Raw genomic sequence first — 20496 nt, 5'->3', positions numbered from 1 at the left:
AATCCGATTCCACCCACCCTCAGTGTGGGCTGGAATTAGTGACTAGTTTCTAAAGAACAGAATGTGGCAGAACTGATGCTATCTATGTGATGTTCAAAGCTAGGGGTGTGAGTGTGTGTACCATTTTGTTTCTCTCTCTCCTTCCCCCACACGCAGGAATCCAGCTACCAAGGTATGAGGAAGCCCAGATCATGCGTCAGTTTCAGCCAGCATCAACAATCAGAATGCGAGTGAACAACTCCTGCAATTTGTACACGCTGACCAGGATTAGCCCTGCAACCTACAGCTACAGAGAGAGAGGAAGCCACCCCAGGAAGGCGATGGGATCCAGAGCCTTGGTTTCTAGTTCTTCGATTCTCTGACACTTTGATCAGGATTCAGCCTCCATATCAAATGCTGAACTTGAAAATTTTTACTTTAAAAGTGTGCATCCACCGTTTGAGTTTTGATGCTGATGTAGAATCGGAGAATCTATTCTTGCCAATCAATACTCACGTTACCTGCCCGTCCTCCTAGGTCATTCCTCCCAGGGTTAGCGTTGGAAGCTAACTGCTTCTTAACTAAATCAGGGACCAAACTGGAAGACCAAAGTCTTCCATTTGCCACTGGGGGCACGGAAATCTCACAGCAGTCACCCTCCCTCGAGGCCTGGGGCAGGGAGACCCTTCCTCAGAGAAGGAAGCCTTAAATGTGCCACCTGGGGGATGTGCTGCCAGCCACTCTGGCAGGCAGAGACGGTATGTGAGGCCCAGCATCTGTGATTTCTTCTTTCTTCTCCAGAAACTCCACTCTGTTTCTCTGGGCAAAAATCCACTTTATCTCCACACATGTTCGGCCCTTGGTCTCAGGAATGACCACGTAGATGTAAACAGCAGTGAGGAGGCAGATTCTGGCAAAGATAATGAAGCTGTAGGCACCACTGACCTCCTAGGCCAAGAGACAAGAAAACAGGAGGGGACGGAGGAAGAAAGGAATGCCGGGGACAGCTCTGGGTGAGGGCTTTGTGAGTCACACAGGAGTTTCTCAGTGGCCAGTTCTACTTTACGCCCAGAGGAGTGGAAGAGCTAGACAACTGGGTCCTGCCGTCACATCAAAAACGACTCGGCCTTTTAACAACAGGGACAGAATGTCCTCTAGACTTGACTGCACACCTTCAGAAACAGAGGAAGGAGGTGGACGTGGGGGAATCGTTCCCTCACCCCGGCTCTAGCTTGCTTTGCACTTGGCCGACCAGAGCCCCTACATAATGAACGCGTCACCGCCTGAGTGTGGGACCTGCCTTCAGTGGTGGGAAACTGGCGTACTTACAGTTTGGCTGAAGTGGCGCCCTGTGTGTTTTATGGACCTTGGAGAGTCGCCCCGCCTTGTCGAATTCGCAGATGTTCTTAGCAGACGAGGCACCCCTGCCTATTTCCCGGAGCCCCTTCTGCCTGGGGCGGGGCGGGGGAGGCAAGGTGGAGCAGGAATTGGGGGCCAGGGGCCGCACCCCCCTACCCCGTGCCGTGCTCCCCACCGCATGTCCCCACTCACCTGGATGGACGGGAACACGAAGCCCACGATGACACTGGTGAGCCCGAGCACGGCCCCGTCCACTGCGAAGGCGGCCGCGAGGGCTGCAGGAAGATCTCGGTCCTCACCACGGAGGGCACGGGACCTGGGGGCAGAGAGCGCAGGACCAGGGGAGCGGAGAGGGGCGCGGAGGGCCCTTTAGGGGCACAGTCTGTTCCGGATGGCCGAGGGAGGAAGTCCACATCTCTCTTCCTGGGTGCGCCCATAGGTGAGTTTCGAGCTGAGCCTCTGAGGGCCTCAAGGTCACACCAAGGCCGCTCTACCCCGTGATGGTGTCATTTTGAAATTCGCAGACAAGGGGAGGGGGAGCAGAGCTGAATGAGCGCTTGAGCCTGGGACGTGCTGCCCCCTGTGGTAGATCTGGGGAATGGCAGGCACCTTGCCTTGGGGCAGTTTCTCAACCTTTTTTAGTTCAGGAGTCTTGCCTAAAATGTCTAAGGCCATTTTCCCCCCTTAATCACCATCCCTCATGAAATTATAATACAACAGATATACTTTATATCCGTTTATATACAGTAGGTCTATCTATGACTTTATATATTCTTTATATATTCACATATTATCTATATTCTTTATTACAAAAATAAGATTCTGTCTCCCTCCCCCCAGTTAATTTCCGACCCTTGAAGATGGAGAGGAATTCAGAGCCCCGGAATGAGCTGCCCTTGGGACGTCAAATGGGAAACTCCTACAACTGGCGAGGAGGGGGCCCCTTCCTCAGGGCTTTGTGCCCTAAAGGGGTAGCAGTGAGGGAAGTTATCCACGCTGCCCTCCCTGGCCTCCTGCCTCCTGCTCCCTGGGGCCAGGCAGCCAAGCAGCCCTTTAGGAGGTAGCTCACATGTCAAATCAGTCCACCATCTGATCCCACATCTGCCGGCACAGCTGATTACTCCTGGTCTTCCAGGAGGAGCCCGAGGCCCAGAGAAGCACAGTGGCTTGCTTTGGGAAACGCACAGGCAGTAAGGGGCGGAATGGCCCAGAAGCCAGGCCTCCTGACACAAACACCAGCACTGCTCCCACCAGGCCCTCCTGCCTCCATATTGGAGGTGTGCCGGGAAGGCTTCCTGTCGAAAATCCCACTTAAATATCCTTCAACACGACCGTGTCGGTCTGATTCACAGCTGCATCCCCAGTGCCTGGCACAGCAGGTGTTCCATCAGTGTGTGTTCAATACCTTTATTTTGGCTTATGGACAGCTCTTTCAAAACCAAGATTCTGCAGGGAATATTCTAGTCTTAGGAGTCAGAGGGGTCTTTCCGCAAGCAGTGGGAACTGCGTTAGATTCTCAGGAGGACACACAGGGCAGGGGAAGCCTGGAGTCCGGAGGCTGCCCCCAAGGAAGGTGGAAGTGAAGGCCCAAGGCTGCCAGCACATGGACACGGGGATAAAGCAACACAGGACTGTAGCTGGAGGCCAGGGGACCAAAGACAACTGAGCCCCGGGTGGGCTGTGGGCTTGGAGGCTAACGTGAGCATGTAGAGGGTTTGGATGTAAACTGAGGGGCCCCCAGTGGGGTCTGGCTGGCAAGAGCTCCCTCTTTGCAGAGGCTCATCCCCTTCTTGGGCACTGGAACTGAAGCTGGGCAACTCTGGGAGCCACAGGAGATTGGGGGGCCCCAGCCTGGCCGTGGCACTGGTTGGAACTTAGTAAATGTTTGTTGAATGAATGAATGAATGAATGTGAGCTGGAATGGCCTTTCAAGAAAAAGGTAAACTGAACTGAGAGTTCCAGTGCGGGTGGGGCTTGTGTAGGAACAGGGGAAAAGGTGGAGAGAACATCATGAGAAATACCAGTCAAGGGCATCCATTCATTCAGCAAATACCGGGCACCTCCTGTGTGCTGGGCCCTGGGAGGAGGTGAGGCATGCAGGTGCTCCCTGGGCCCGATGGAATGTCCTGCGATGTAGGACGAAGCCAAGGTAAGACAGCTCAGGGACCGCGCTCTGTGGGGAGAGGCAGGGCTGTCCGTGCCTGAGAGGCCCAGGCCTGGGACCTCTAAGAGCCTGAGGCCAAGAGCCCCACATGCGGACAAGCCCACATGCGGGCCTCACCTTCCTGCCACAGGAAGGAGCCACACCTGGATTTCTGAGCACCTGCGTGGGCCTCCAGGGCTCTGAGGGCAAGAGAGGGAAGATGAGACCAGGAGTGAACCTAGCGTTCTAGTCAACGGGGGCCTCCGGGAGCCGTACCTGGTTGAGAGAAACGTAACAGGAGGAATGCTGACCACTTATTTATTTTCTGCCCTTCACAGATGCTAACCCGCTGAATCTTCTTGACACCCCTCTGAGGGAGGATAATATTGTTTCAATCCTACAAATGTGGAATCAGAGCACAGAGAGCCTGAACACAGACAAAGAGGACACTGGGTCCCTCAGGGGTCAAGCAATGGCCCAAGTCAAATGATCAGCAGCAGATGGAGCTGGGACCCGGATTCTGCACTCTCTGCTAGAATCCTTCTAGAAGGCATCAGACCAGGAGAGCTGGCAGACCCCTATCTCTGCTCCCCACTACCAGGGCAACAGATGACACATACTCAGGGTGAACAGACCTCAACCAAACTAAGTATGCAGGTAACTATTTCACTACAGTTATGAAAAACGCTGCGAAGGTGGGGTTCGTGCAGGGCTGGCGGTGGAGGTGAACCAAGAACGACTCCTTCAATGAAGTTGTCTCCAAGGGGCAAGGTGAGAGATGAGCTGGGGGAGGGGCAGCCTCCTAGAATGGATGACTTGGGGATGAAGAGCCAGCCCGGCCGCTGAGCAGAGGCGTGACAAGCTCTGATTCACGCAGGCAGGCAGGGTGGGGTCCATTTCAATATTTGAAGCAAGAGAGGAGTTGGCTGCAGCTGGAAGGGATATCCTGGGTCTGGTGCCACCTGGGCAGCTGCCGGTTACGTTTTCAGGCAGAGCCAACAGGACTGGCCAATGGGTTGGAAGGAGAGAGTGAGAGAAAAAAAGTTGCCGGGGATGCCACCAAGGTCTCCAAAAGGCAACTGGCAACTATCTCTATAGATAATGTCCAGTTTTATTTACTTCTTTTCATCTAAGTCCCTAAATGTTCTAAGAACTTAGATTATTTTCAAATGAGAAGATAAGGTCTTTAAAAAGGAAACTTTGATTAAACCAAAACAGGACTGTAACTAGCTTTTTGAAAAAAATCACTTCCTTTTTTTTTGGTAAAGATTTATTTATCATTTATCTATTTATTTATTTTTGACTCCGTCGGGTCTTAGTTGTAGCACACGGGATATTCGTTGTGGTGCACGAGCTTCCCTCTATCTGTGGCACACGGGTTCCAGAGCGTGTGGGCTCTGTAGTTTGCGGCACGCTGGCTCTAGTCGAGGTGCGCGGGCTCAGTAGCCCCACAGCATGTGGGATCTTAGTTCCCTGACCAGGGATCGAACCTGCATCCCCTGAATTGTAAGGCAGATTCTTTACCACTGGACCACGAGGGAAGTCCCTGTAACTAGCATTTTCCTCGATAGCTGCATCATCACCCTTCACCTCGCCTGTTCCTCCACAGGCTCCCTACCCTGCTGTTCCCTGAACACAGCCAGCTTTGTCCCCCTGAAGGTCCTTGTGCTCACCCAGGAATCAAAAAGGAAGTCATGATGGAGAGGACAGCTTGGCAAAAAAGGCGAAGAATGAAGACATTGTCTCTGAATTACAAGAATAATCTCTTCGCACATTCTCATCCTCACTTACGATTGCATTTTCAACTACAGACGGTCCCCTGACTTAAGAAGGTCCAAAATTTTCAACTTTACCATGGTGGGAAAGTGATACACAGTCACTAGAAACTATACTTCAGGGACTTTCCTGGTGGCGCAGTCGTTAAGAATCTGCCTCCTAATGTAGGGGATGCAGGTTTGATCCCTGATCCAGGAAGATCCCACATGCCACGAGTCGCCACAACTACTGAGCCTGCGCGCCTAGAGCCCGTACCTGAGTGTAGCAACGAACACCCAACGCAGCCAAAAACAAATAAATTTATAAAAAAAAATAAGAAACTGTACTTTGAATTTTGATCTTTCCCCCGGGCTATCAATAGGCAGTACGATCCTCTCTTGTGATGCCAGGCAGCTCCCCGTCAGCCACATGATCATGAAGGTCAGTGACAATCACGCTGTTTTTCACTTTCTGTACAGTATTCAATAACTTACATGAGACATTCAACACTTCATTATAAAATAGGCTTTGTGTTAAATGATTTTGCCCAACTGTAGACGAATGTACATTTTCTAACCACATTAAAGGTAGGCTGGGCTAAGCGATGATGTTTAGTAGGTTAGGTGTATTAAATGCTTTTTTTTTTTATGGTACGCAGGCCTCTCACTGTTGTGGCCTCTCCCGTTGCGGAGCACAGGCTCCGGACGTGCAGGCTCAGCGGCCATGGCTCACGGGCCCAGCCGCTCCGCGGCATGTGGGATCTTCCCGGACCAGGGCACGAACCTGTGTCCCCTGCATCGGCAGGCGGACTCTCAGCCACTGCGCCACCAGGGAAGCCCCTGCGTATAGTTTTAATTGTAAAGGCACAGTTATTGCAAAAGCAACAACAGGGCAGAAACAGCTGAGGATATACAAAATGCTGTCTGCTTGCAGAATATTTCATACTATGGCCATCCTATGTATTTTCAACATTTTTGTATAACACGTATAACAAAAATATGCTAAGAAAATGACAAATTAGAGTGACGTATTTCTTGTTGGGCGGCCTTTTGTGTTTTAATCTCGCTCTGACACTGTTCCCAGTTACTCCGTAGCCTCTCATTGCTTCTTTTCCTACTTCTTTCTGATCTGGGCTCCAAGATATTTTTAATGGTAGAGACCGACATGCTTGTTGACACGTGTTAGGATTTCAAGATGAGAGCTCTACCCCATTTTGTACTTGCGGCACACATCAATCAGACCAAGCTCACCTGCCAGCACCTCACCTTCCTTCTTCACGTCCTCCATCCTAACCTTCCGGTTGGCCTGTGAGTGGTGTTCCTACTGCAGTTAAGGTATCTTTCTCTTCGTCTTCCCGCATACGAATGCGTTTGGTCCCTGGTCATCACTTATCCTCACGCTAGTGTAGAGTCCGCCGTCCACGCCGACCTCCGTCCTCAGTTTCTTCTGCGTGTTGAATGGAATGACGTCCGATCTTCCGTATCTTTATTCTACTCTAGATAATTATTGGTGGACATCTTCTAGTGCAGTGCGCTTAAACATTTGCATATTGAAATATATGTTTTATGGAACTTCTTGTTTCTCCTTTACTTCATGGTTAGGACATTCGATTTAATTATTTATTTGCATGTACATGGGTAGGTAATTGAAGTCACCCACGAACTCTACTTCAGGACGGGGCGTTACATTGCACACGAAGGGGGCGTGGAGTTTGACACGCAGAGTTTGAGATCACTGGCCCTAGCGGTGTGGGTTCTGTTACAGGGACCTCCCACCCCCCTGTTCATCCTCCCCTGCGTGCCCCGCCCCCCGTCCTACCCCTCTGCGTGCCCCGCCCTCCGCCCCACCCCTCTGCGTGCCCCCGCCCCGTCCCTTCCGGGCAGAAGAGCGAGGTCCGACCTGGAAGATCAGCGCCGAGACGCGGATGCCGTAGCCGACCAGCAGGAGGCGCCGCCTACCCAGCCGCTCGACAGCGCCTGCCTGGAGGGGAAGGACGGGCGGTGAGGAGCCATGACGGCACCAGGCGGGGGCGCCCGGAATTCTTGGGCCTGGGCCCCCACTACCTCCTCAGCCCCTCCTTAAGTGCCCGCTCGCCCCTGCTGCCTGCTCTGTGGAACTTAGGCCCTTATCCCGACGGGAACTTGACGTTCGTGCCGCAGACTCTGCACCACTACTCCTCCCTGTCTCAGGCATCTACAGACCCCGGGTCTAGGCTCCTCGACCACCTCTCCCCCGCCACCCCCCCGCACTGTAATAACTATGTTTTCTAGTTTCTGCGTCTGATGCTTTGACATCTGGGGGCCTTCCTGACGCTGGAGGGACTGTCCCCCACACACCGTTAGCCGGTTTCTAGAGATAGCAGACCGCTCAGCTGTGCGTGCGCCTTTCACATGGAACCCGCCCGGAGCCGCCCCCACCCCCCCCCCCCTGCTCCATCAGGCTCTCACCTGCCCCCGCCGCCCCCAGCCAGCGTCCCTCCGCCTTATCGCCCAGGGCAGGTACCAGACAACCAGGAACAGCCCGGCATCGGTGCCCGGGAACCGCCTGAAATCTTTCAAACTAGGCAGTCCTAAACCTGCTTACCCTGCCTTGCCTGTTCCTTCCCACGGAAACCATAAGAAAGGCTCTTGCCCACGTACTGCTGTCCGCCCCCCCCCGCCAGATGCTTCTCCATGTGGCCTTGTGTGCACCTCTCTCCCTTGGGAACCGTGAGCAACGCTGCCTTTTCAGTGGCAATCATCTCACACCCCCGAGATAATACCTGCATTTTCACATAACCCCCTCCCGTTACCTGCTGCTTCAATTCACGTCGAGGCCGCCCAGAATCTGGCCTCACTTCATGGGGGTCCCTCTCACCCCCAGGTACTTTCTTTTCCACTGCCAGGACACACACCTCCTGCTCAGCCGGTACCTTCTCGAATATTCCAAGCTTGGACAATGCTTTGTCCGACCAGCATGCCTGCCTTCCTTCTTGTTCTAATGCCCTTTTCATTCTACTCCATCCTCACCTGTAGCACCCACAGCAGTGCCACCAGCAAGGCATCACCGTCACCCCACGCCAGGCCCTGTATGGTCACTTTACACGTCCCCTCCGTCCTCCCAACAACCCTACAGACAGGGATTATCACTGCCATTCAGTGGGGGCCCAACAGGAGCAAAACGGCAATCCCAGGATTGTATAAACGAGGTAGAGGTAAGCCCAACGTCTCCTTCTGTGCTTAGTACCCAGACACCGCTCCTCAGGGAGAGAGAGCGAGGCGCCCCTTTCTGGCTTGGGTTTCTCCAGGTAGGATGATGGGGAAGAGAGTCCTAGTTATGACGATGTACCCTAGAGGAGGAGGGCTCTGAGGACAGAGGGTGGACCCTGCCCTAGAGGAAGGCGAGGGGCTACGGGAATCCGCTGGAGGAAGGGGTGCACAGACTCCCGGGAGGGTGGAGAATTGGGCCTGGGGGCCTCCCAGCTCCTCCCATTTCCGGCTCTTTTCCTTCACTCGGCCCTCCCCACCATGCTGAATCCTCTGAAGTTTGATTGGGGCTTAAACTGGCTCTGGGGAAAATACAGATAAGTAATAAATAATTTTTTAAAATACTTTTAAACTCCAACGTAACTCAAGAAACAGGAACCAAAATAATAGTGAGATAACTCGGAAAAGTTCTAGAGAAAGGACCATCATGGTCACTTGACCTTGTAAATGAGCACACCTCTGTCTATTCACATTTTTTTTTTTTTGTGCGGTACGCGGGCCTCTCACTGTTGTGGTCTCTCGCGTTGCGGAGCACAGGCTCCGGACGCGCAGGCTCAGCGGCCATGGCTCACAGGCCCAGCCGCTCCGCGTGGGATCTTCCCGGACCGGGGCACAAACCCGTGTCCCCTGCATTGGCAGGCGGACTCTCAACCACTACGCCACCAGGGAAGCCCCTGTCTATTCACTTTTTTAACACAGGCATAAGTGGTTCAGATTTTAAATATAAAACTCTGAAATAATAGTTTTATGCCAACAGTAACAACATGTGCATCAGTATACTGGGTATTTCAATCACTGTAACCATTGTACAAAGGAAGAAACTTGAATTTTAAGGTGTTTAAATGGCCTGGTTAAGGTCACACAGTGATAAGTATGGGCACGTCCGAAAGTCTGTGTCACTCCAGTCACCCCAGGAGCAGTGCCACCAGCAGTGGACCCTGGGGGGCTCTTCTCTGTCTGCGGGGCACCGACTCAGAGATGCCCAATGGGAGGGATGCTTGTGGGTGGCTCACCGAGATGAAGCTCATCACTGTGTTCACCACGCTGGCACCCACTGTTACGGGGAATGAGCCCCTCCATGCCAGCCGAGGGAGGCGTAGATCACGTCCGCGTAGTAGCTGACCTAAAACAAAAGCACAAGGGCTGTGAGGAGAGACCTGAAGGCCCAAGCCGCTGACAACCTTCCTGACTCAGTCAGGACACACAGTCCTGAAAGCCTAGGGGACCCCTTGGACAGGAAGGAGGCAGTAGGGGGGAGAAAAGAGCCGTGACCTGAAGACTTGAGACCTGGGATGGAGGCTGGCTCTGCCGGAGCCCGGGTTATAGCTCTTCCCCTCTTGGAGCCTTGAGTTCTGCATCTGTAAAATGGGACCCCGAGAATTTTCCCTCTGTCGCTTTGTTAGTCTACGATCTCAGGCCCCACAGAATGACCCCTCGCCTCTCATTCCAGGCCTAGGCAGCCCCAGGCTCAAGCTTCTCTCCTGGCCCAGCCCCAAGGATGTGGGCAATGCAGCACTTCTGAAAGCCACCACGTGCCCTGGCTCCTGCCTGAGCTGTGTACCACTCGACGTCTCCCGCTGAGCAGCCGTGAGTCCCCGAGGGCCTGATGCCATCACTTCCTGACACTTTGCTTAAGCACCGTATGGGTTATTCATCCAGTCTCCGACGTTTCTGGAAGCAGCCTCCCAGCCCGGTTTTTGCAGATCTTCACCCTTCGCCTACACCATCAATAGATACAATTATAGCAAAAGAACTGCGCATACCGCGTTGACCCTGCAGAGCTGCTGGCCGGCCATGGGCAAGACGATGGAGACCAGCTGCCAGTGGACAGACGGACACGTGAAGAGGCTGAGCACAGACAGTGGCCCTCGGCCCTCTCGGCCTGGTCTTCCACGCGCATTTCTTCCATCTTGGCCTCCACATCTGCCCAGCCTCTCAGCTTCCGCAGAGCTGCGGGGAGCAGAGCGGTCCCCTCCTGTCGCTGACAGCAGCTGACACAAGGCTTAGGGAAACACAGGGGCACAGCTCCCCAGGAGCTCGGCCCAGCCCTGGCCACAGGCTCCCCGTTTTCCCAGGGCAGGATGCTCATTGGACCCCAGCTAGGTCCCCAACACCGTGACCGTGTCCCCAGTCACAACCACACCCCCACCTGGGCAAGCTTGCAGAAGTCAAGGCCCACCAGCCATGATGCCGGCTCTCACCATGTTCTCCGCTGGACCACACCTCAGAGTTGCCCTGGACTCCCCAGTGCCAACGGCACCTCTGTCCCGTCCCACTGGTGCCTGCGTTGTGGAGTGCATTTCCCCACCCTGCCCCCTGCCCGTTCTCTGCTTCGGGCACTAGGGAGGGATGTTTGGCGGGCACGGGGAGGCGGCTGGGAAGTGAACGTGGTGGGAAGGTCTTGACGGAGCAGCCTGTATCTCCAGTACCTTGTCGAACTTCTTCATCTCTTTTCTGAATCAGGGTGGACCTGGGGCTCTCGGGGAAGAATGGCAGAGAGGGGAGCCAAAACAGTGCGGGGACCCCCGTGAGTGCCAAGAGCACAGGCCAGCCTGGAAGGACCCAACACTGAGAACATGAACACCCAACACTGGGGAATCCCTGCCCTTCAGCTGACTTTCCACATGTCCTGACTCTGTCCTGACTCTCCTCTTACAAACTCAGTCACCCACATTGTTCCACCCCTCCGTGAGAGCCAAGGACAGCAGGGACCTAGTCCTTGCCAAGATGTGGCTGCCCAGAACCCACCCACAGCAGGGTTCCACATTTTAAAATGGAGAAAATAATTACAATTTTCAGAAGATCTGCTGTTACCTCATTCTGCAGGAAGAGTATTGCTTTTCTTAGGACAGCATATGATTTAAAAGTGTGAGCCTTGGAAAACGTGAACCCATGTCTTGTTTCCTAACTTTATGGCTGGAAATGGCATAATCTCTGCCTTGCTGGAGGCTGGAGTCGAGGAGGGTGCTGGAACCAGCACTGTGGCTGTGTGAGCTCCTTCTGGAAGGTCTGGATTAAGGAGGCAGCACTGAGACTCATCTAAGCCTTACTAGCTATGATGGGAACTGGAAGAGGCATTTTACTTCTCTAAGCCTCAGTTTTCTCATCAGTAAAATAAAGATGATGGTGATGATGATGGTGATAAAGTGCCCCCTGAAGAGTGGTGAGGGGTGACAGGCATCGCACACTAGGCATCACTACAAGGCAGCTGTTGGCAGCAACGGGCCCAGCCTGGCTTCCCCTTCAGCTGCACTGGGGTAGTTTGGGAATCGTTAAAACTAATGACCTTTCACTGAGCACGACTGGGTCCTGAGTCTCTTCAAGGTACTCTGGGGAATACAAAGTCATAAGTCCACCCATTAAGGAATTCCTGTGGAATTTAGGTAACTTGAAAATGTTTACGAGGAAAAAAGAATAAAGAAAGAAACCCCACTGTGTTCTTGTGGGCCTTTAATGCTGGCCTGCATTCCAGCCACACTCTCGGGGCCATTCTCTCGTCCACTCCCCCAGAGGGCCATTTCCCCCTTTCTCCTCTGTCCTAAAGCTTCCCTCCTGCTTCCCCAACCCTCCCTCTCAGGCAATGGCCTGGCCACCTTCCACTTGGAGAGTAGAGGCAACCATCCACCCACGTGACAGTGACCGTGGCTGTGCGCCTGCCCCTCCTGCATCATTGCCCTCGCTGCAGGACCATTCGCACAGCGTCCCAGCTGAAAAAACAAAGCGAAACAAAAAACCCTTCTCTCCAGCCTGCTTCCCCTTCCAGCTACCCCCCAACTTCTCTCCTTCCTTTACAGCAAAACTCCCAAGAGTCGTGTGTGCCCCTTGTCTCCGATCTCCTCCCAGCCCCATGCACAATTTGTCCCCATCGCTCACCCAAACTGCTCTCGTCAAGGTCACCCGTCTCCAAACAAGCCACACATTGCCCAACCCAAAGGGCACCTCTTGGCCTCACCTCACTTGATCCGCCAGACACGTGGGCACAGCCGAGCCCCATGTGTCCAGACCCCGCCCCCTTGGCCCCCCCATAGCTCCCACGCTCCCTCTCACCACCACCCCCGGACCTTGGTGAGCCACAGGTACCTGTAGGGTTGCCCAGGATGGCTTGCAGGCCGAAGATCTGTGCTAGGAAGATTCCCACGATGACAAACACCTCCGTCATTGTTCCCAGAGCACCCCTAAGGTTCTTGGGAGCTAACTCTCCCAGCTACATGGGAAGGGCACTGTAGGAGGTGCCTGGATCTAGCAAAACAAAAACCAGGGGAGGAGAAAAGAAACAGTCCCAGCCTCCTGGGGCCCCGGAAACCTGAGATTTAATTAATCTCATAGTCCCTGGGTTTCTCTGTGGCGTCAGCACCGCTGACAGGCAGCCTGTACGCCCCCGACCTCCCCTCCACGGAGATGGAAATTGGCCACGTGGACTTAGTTCGCACTAAGAAGGAAACGTTTCCAGAATCCTCAGACTCTCGGGGACACGGCAGGATATCCTCTCCGTCCTAGCTGCGGAGCTGGGGCCACTCGTTACAGACGAGGACTGTGTTCCTGGGATGTGGGGCTGAAAGACAGGGCTTTGACTTGGGATTATTTTCTGATTTTTCTGAAGCACAGGTTACTTGTATAGAAGAAACCACCCTAGTTAAGAGACCTCGGTCCTGCTGACAGTCCCCAGATTCTGTGCCCTTTTGCTTGAAGCTTCGCACCCTCAGTGCGAACTAGACACCTTCCTTGGACGATACCTTGCAAAGCCTTATCAGTTTGTACTTCAAGGTAAAAGTGTGTTTTTAAAGATCTTCCCCTGATAGAGTTTGTTAAACAAGGGGAAGGGGAGAGAGAACATGAGGTTTTCGAGAGTCTGGGGATGGAGACAAGAGGATGCCCCCAAAGGGAAAAGAGCCATTCAGAACCAGGAAGACCCTGCTGCCCCTGCTTCCCGCCTTGGCCAGTGTGTCTGACTCAGACCTTTCTCCCCACAGCTGACCCTGAGCATGGGCCTGGGGCTTCAGCCATCACTGTAGGTACCTGCACAGAATCCCAGTGCCACTCGAGAAAAGATGATCAGCTCGGAAGGTTTGGTCACGTTGCTGACTCCCTTCGGGAAGGCAGGGATGGCGAAGTCATTGTTGATCAGCAGTGTTCCCTTCCTGCAAGGACAGCAGAGCCCAGAGGGCATGGGGGCTGAGGCAGCAGAAGCTCTCCTGACACCAACTCCTATTCTCCAGGGCAGCCGTTATAGAAGTGCCGGAACGTGCCTGAGAAAGGCTGATGGCTGGGAAGCGCGGAAAGCAAGGACCAGTGGGCAGAGGCCCCAGGAAGGGAGGTTTGGGGTCAGCAGGGGTGGCGGGAGGAGTGGGAGCATGCTAACCATTGGAGCTGACTGAAGACAGTGAGGAAGGAGGAAGGAATGGGCCTGCCTCTGCAAGGAGGGAGCTCCCTGTCACTGGTGGTATTCAAGCAGAGAGTAGGCCGGATGAAGACTGTCAAGAATGGTGAACAGGGGAACCCCACAACAGGTGGGAGACAGAGCTGGATTAGATGATCGCTAAGATTCCTCCCAAGGCTGAAAAACCATGAGTCTATGAAGTGGTGGGAGGGAGTGTCTGAAGAATAGAACACGCTGGATGCCCCTGCCTGTCTCCCAGGATCCATAGCTACATTCCAGACTGTGTTCTGTGCCCCATGCTGACTGGCATCGGTGGCTCCCTTGCCCCCCTCATCCGCACATGTGGCTTGGATTTTGCCAAAGGAGAAAACAGCAGTGGATCAGGAAGGAAGCTGGTGGCCCAGCTATAGGGTGGCTGCTGGCTGCATCACCCTTGGTGATCTCTCCACACGCTGCCCACGTTCGAGGACCATCAGGGCCCTGAGCGACACAGGTGCATCATCTCTGAGGCCAGGAGTGGAGGCGGGGGATCTCTAAACAGAAACCCAGACACCCCTCCTGGGGGGATAGTCCTAAGAGTTCTACAAAAGTCCCCTTCTAGGCAACACTGAGGACTCATCAGATACACAGACTGGTTTTCTCAGGCCACTTTTCTCTTCCTGGGGTGGCCATACCTCTGAGAGAACTGCCATCCAAGCCCAAACTCAGAGCAGAGGATCAGCCAGCCCAGAGGCTGCAGGTCAGGAGAGAACAAACAGCCCACACGAACCCCTTCCTGCTGACCAGGAAGCCTTAGCTTAGCTCAGGGCTGGTCCCGACCCCACTAGGGCAAGGCCAGCTCCACCGCACCAGCTGGTCTCAGGGTCCTCATCTGCAAAATGAGGGCAATGATGAAACCGTCTCTGAGGTCCCAAGTCCTGTAACTCTGGGTTCAGACAAGGAAGTGAAGGCCAAGCTGCTAGAACAGTCCAGGCACTCTTGGTGTAGCTGAGAACAGCACAGTGTGAATTACAAAAAAGCCTGGATTATGGCATAATTGCAAAATAGTGAATGTTTCCTTCATTCAAGTATACAACGAATGGCAAATTAATTGTTAATCAAGTATCTATGAGAAGAGGTCCTATGAGTCCTGCTTTAATACATAATTCATTTTCAATTGCCAATATTTTCTTTGTTTTTGTTTGTTTGGCTGAGCCTTGCCATTTGTGGGATCTTAGTTCCCTGACCAGGGATTGAACCCCGGCTCTCGGCAATGAGAGCTCGGGGTCCTAACCACTGGACCACCAGGGAGTTCCCCAATATTTTCTTTTATGCATGAAAACTGAACTGGTATGGTTCTTCAAGAGCTAGTTTTCTTTAGAGGACTTCCCACTCCTCCCTACAAACTGCCGGCCATGGCACATCAAGTCCAAGTGTAACTGCGAATTCCCAAGAGTGAGATCTGGCCATACGGGATTCCGTGCGGCCTCGCCCTGAGAACTTGGCTCACTCCCTTCCTTCCCGGGAACCTTGATCTGGACATCCCTCCTTATCTGCAGAACCACCTCTTGGCAGCAACTGGGCTTACGTGTAAAGATGAGTGAGTCTGTGCAAACCAAGCAAAGTACAAGAACTATTCTTCATTCTCAAACAAGACACAAGTCAGGGGCACATGGACTGACTCGGTCTGAACCCCAAAGCTCAGAACAACACGGCTGAGGCTGCACGGGGAGAGGCTGCAGCTGTTACAACTTGGAGCCATGGGTCACCCGACCTCGAATTAAACCCAGTCAACGGGCATTTATTGAACACCTGCTAGAAGTGCTGAGTATGGTCAAGACTTTGCTCTCAAAGTCTGATCCATCTCCACGGGGTGGACAACAGAGGGGCTGCTGTTCCCGTGCAGCTGACAAGGGGAAGAAATCCCAAGGTATTCAAGGACTTGCTTTAGGGTCAGGATGTCTATGGCAAAGTGGGGGCTGGACTTCAGGCCTCCTGATTTTCAAGGTCGCACATCTCCCCACCACGGGCACAAGTGCCAAGAGACAGCATGGTTTACTAATGTGAATTTTGAGTGACAGCAGCACCCTTCTTCTTTACCTGCCTCATTTGTCAACCAGCAGGCCAATAAGCAGGGACCCCACCAAGACGCCCAGAGGAGACATGGACATGGTGCAGGACCACAGCAGCAGCGTGACTTTCTTGTCCATGAAGGCTCCGTGTCGCTCAAAGTAGGTTTCTTTATAAAAGGACTTCAAGACCTGGAAGACATTGCCCCATCCATAGACAATCAGGCAACTCATGAGAGACCAAGAAGTAATGTTCTCAGTTGCCCCTGGTCATTGTCCTGAAGGATGTGTCTATCAATACGCTCAGGACACAATTGATTCTCTGTTGTTACCTGGAGATTAAAAAAAAAAAAAAAGCCTACAGTATGATGGGGTGAGATGAGGAACCAGGCTGCTCAAAATGTTAAAAATTCACTGTTGGGAATTCCCTGATGGTCCAGCAGTTAGGACTCCAAGTTTCTACGCCAGGGGGTGCAGGTTTGATCCCTGGTTGGGGAACTAAGAACCCACATGCTGAGCGACATGGCAACAAAAAAAAAAAATTCACTTTGCAGAACCTTGCTGTGCAAGAGGCAACATAAGAAATATTGTTACTTCAAGACAGTATAGTACTGGCACAAAAACAGAAACATAGATCAGTGGAGCAGGATAGAAAGCCCAGAGATAATCCCACACACATATGGTCACCTTATTTTTGATAAAGGAGGCAAGAATATACAATGGAGAAAAGACAGCCTCTTCAATAAGTGGTGCTGGGAAAACTGGACAGCTACATATAAAAGAATGAAATTAGAACACCCCTAACACCATACACAAAAATAAACTCAAAATAGATTAAAGACCTAAATGTAAGATCAGACACTATACAACTTTTAGAGGAAAACATAGGCAGAACACCCCATGACATAAATCACAGCAAGATTCTTTTTGAACCACCTCCTAGAGAAATGGAAATAAAAACAAAAATAAACAAGTGGGAGCTAATGAAACTTAAAAGCTTTTGCACAGCAAAGGAAACCATAAACAAGACCAAAAGACAACCCTCAGAGTGGGAGAAAATATTTGCAAACAAAGCAACTGACAAAGGATTAATCTCCAAAATATACAAGCCCCTCTTGCAGCTCAATATCAAAAAAACAAACAACCCAATCCAAAAATGGGCAGAAGCCCTAAATAGACATTTCACCAAAGAAAATATACAGATTGCCAGGAAACCCATGAAAGGATGCTCAACATCACTAATCATTAGAGAAATGCAAATCAAAACTACAATGAGGTATCACCTCACACCGGTCATAATGGCCAGCATCAAAAAGTCTACAAACAATAAATGCTGGAGAGGGTGTGGAGAAAAGGGAACCCTCTTACACTGTTGGTGGGAATGTAAATTGATACAGCCACTATGGAGAACAGTATGGAGGTTCCTTAAAAAAACTAAAAACAGAACTACCATATGACCCAGCAATCCCACTACTGGGCATATATCCTGAGAAAACCATAATTCAGAAAGAGTCATGTACCACAATGTTCATTGCAGCTCTATTTACAATAGCCAGGACATGGAAGCAACCTAAATGTCCATCGACAGATGAATGGATACAGAAGATATGGCACATATATACACTGGAATATTACTCAGCTATAAAAACAAAACAAAACAAAATTGAGTTATTTGTAGTGAGGTGGATGGACCTAGAGTCTGTCATACAGAGTGAAGTAAGTCAGAAAGAGAAAAACAAATACCGTATGCTAACACATATATACAGAATCTAAAAAAAAAAAAGTTCTGAAGAACCTTGGGGCAGGACAGGAATAAAGACGCAGATGTAGAGAATGGACTTGAGGACACGGGGAGGGGGAAGGGTAAGCTGGGACAAAGTGAGAGAGTGGCACTGACATATATACACTACCAAGTATAAAACAGATAGCTAGTGGGAAGCAGCCGCATAGCACAGGGAGATCAGCTCGGTGCTTTGTGTCCACCTAGAGGGGTGGGATAGGGAGGGTGGGAGGGAGACGCAAGAGGGAGGAGATATGGGGATATACGTATATGTATAGCTGATTCACTTTGTTATACAGCAGAAACTAACACACCATTGTAAAGCAATTTTACTCCAATAAAGATGCTAAAAAAACAAAAAAGAAATATTGTTGCTAATTGTATGACTTTGGGCAAGTTCTACCTCTGTAAGTCTGAGTTTCCTCCTTGGTTATAGAAATAATATATATCCAATAGAGAATTTAAGAGCTTCACTGTGATATAGTGATGGTACATTGCTTGACTGAGAAAAAAAAGTTCCTTCAATGGTAATAATGATAAGTATATTAATATAAGCTATGAGCAACTACTGCAGTACCTCCTATAAAGCAGAATTAAGTGTAGCTATAAAGTAATGAGAGTGATTTTTTTTTTTTTTCTTGCGGTACGCGGGCCTCTCACTGTTGTGGCCTCTCCCGTTGTGGAGCACAGGCTCCGGACGCGCAGGCTCAGCGGCCATGGCTCACGGGCCCAGCCGCTCCGCGGCATGTGGGATCTTCCCGGACCGGGGCACGAACCCGTGTCCCCTGCATCGGCAGGCGGACTCTCAACCACTGCGCCACCAGGGAAGCCCAATGACAGTGATTTTTAAAAGTAGAGCAGGACTCATACACCCATATGCATGGGAACAGACACTGGGTCCTCTCCTTGCCCTTTCAGGGACCTTCTTCCTGTAACTATTCCGTGTCTGTCCTGCATCACTGGTTCCTTTATTTTTTTGGCCATGCGGCATGGCTTGTGGGATTGAAGCTTGTGGACCCAGGTTCAATCCCTGACCTGGGCCCTTCACAGTGAAAGCCACTGGACCACCAGAGAATTCCCAATACACCTTTCTTTATTGCATCCTTCTCATCACAATACAAACATGACTCTTGCCCTATAAAACCCTAACACAACCCCCCTTCTCCCTTCACTAAGCTTCAGTTTTTTGTTCCCCTGTACAGCAAAACTCCTTAAAAAGCTGTCTCTCCTCCACTCTGCCCATTCTCCCCGAACCCACTCCAGTCAAGCTCTCAACTCAGCTGCTCTTGTCAAGGTCACGCATGCCCTCCATGAGGTCAAAGCCAGTGGTCAACTCTCACGCTTCATCTTTACTCGTCATCAGGGCCTGTTCCTCCCTCCTGACTCACATGCTTTACTAGGCCTCTGGGAGACTCTTTTTCCTTTGCGTCCCCTCACCCCAATCCTAACCCCTAAGGGTTTAGTCCTTGACTCCATCCTCTTTGTCATCTGCAAGTGGTCTTCCCAGGGGAAAGGCAGTGAGACTAAGGCCCAAAGCAACTGGGCAGGGAATCCAAGCCCATCTCCTCCCACCCGCTTCCCAATGTGCCTGGAAAGGATGACATGGTGGGGCGGGGGTGGGGCGGGGTGGGGTGGGGGGGAGGGAAATAGCCCACAACTCTAGTCATTCCCCGGTCTGCAGAGGCCGCCTCCCAGGACTACTAGAGGAAGGCAGCTGCTTCCGGAAGAAAGCCGGTGGCTTCCGGAAGAAAGATGGCGGCCTCCACAGAGCAAAATGGCCACCTTCTCCTGCCCACCTTTTGCCCACCCACCCACAGCGATGTTGCAGCCGTATTGGAAGGCCTCGCCAAAGGCTGTGCTCGGCGTGGCCAGCACCAGCGTGGATTAGAGGCGCTGCGGGAGAGGAGGTTTAGGGTCAGGGACTGGGAGGTTAGTCCTGGGACTTCCGGAAGTGGGGCCGAGGCTGGGCTGGAAGTGGGGGTGGAGGACCCCCGGCCATGTCCAGGGGAGTGGGGGAGGTGCCGGAGGTTGGGGGAGTGGATGGCATCATTTCCTGTTCCTTGAACGAATCCCCCTCCTTAAAGATACAGCTATGCGTCTCCTCTGGGCCTGGCCCTGGATGAAGTAGGGGAAGCTTCAGGAAAAAGGTCCAGCGTACTGTGCCCTTGAGGAGCTTATATTCTAGTGAGGGGAGGCCAACAAAACAAAAACACAGACAAGTACGAGACCTCCAAATAACGATAATGCTATGAGGACAATAAAACAGGTAACGGGGTAGAAGCCAATGGGGGACAGAGAAGGGGGCTCTCTGAGCAGGTGCCTTTAAGCTGAAACCTGAAAGGATGAGGTGGGCCTGTGAGCTGCTGCGGGAGGAGTTTTCAGACAGAGGAAGCAGCAAACAGAGGCATGGCTTGCCTTTCACTCCTGGACAGGCCCTGGGGAAAACCAAGGCAATCACGTTTCCATGGCTACCGCAGCACCCAAGGTAGTTCCCCGGGAACTGACCCCCGGGGCCAAAGTCTGAGGAGGGGCCAGCAGAACTGGGGCAGGGTCTGTGGCTGCCTGAGTCGGTGCCACCCAGGGCTCCAAGAAGCCAGCTGGTGCAGAGCCGTGGCCCCAGACCATCCCCCCGCCCTCTGCTTGCCTGTTACCTGTACCTCTGACCCCCACCCCCACTATCTGCCTGACTGCCGACAGCCCTCAGCCCTGTGCAGCCAGCAAACCAGCCAGGCAGACAAAAGCAGGATTTGGGCAACTTCAGAGGCTGGGGGAACGGGACGGGGACAGGGGTCTCCCACACTTCCCTAGAG

The 20496-nt window shown here is 52.3% G+C and overlaps 1 pseudogene across 1 annotated transcript; it reads right to left on the bottom strand.

The window, feature by feature from the left end:
* Positions 1-684: 684 nt before the first annotated feature.
* On the bottom strand, positions 685-19570 carry LOC309975271 (solute carrier family 2, facilitated glucose transporter member 7-like; annotated as a pseudogene). Its single transcript has 13 exons — positions 19502-19570; positions 15938-16098; positions 13498-13619; positions 12562-12714; positions 10911-11033; positions 10245-10431; positions 10043-10106; positions 9495-9604; positions 7136-7216; positions 3415-3511; positions 2460-2508; positions 1531-1654; positions 685-927 (listed from the first exon to the last, which is right to left on the bottom strand). The product of its transcript is annotated as a solute carrier family 2, facilitated glucose transporter member 7-like (transcript).
* Between the last annotated feature and the right edge of the window lie 926 nt (positions 19571-20496).

The sequence above is a fragment of the Leucopleurus acutus genome (genome assembly GCF_964270905.1).
Source record: "Leucopleurus acutus genome assembly, chromosome: 2".
NCBI lineage: Eukaryota > Metazoa > Chordata > Mammalia > Artiodactyla > Delphinidae > Leucopleurus > Leucopleurus acutus.
The sequence above is the reverse complement of the archived record's forward strand: the minus strand, read 5'-3'. Positions and strand labels throughout refer to the sequence as shown.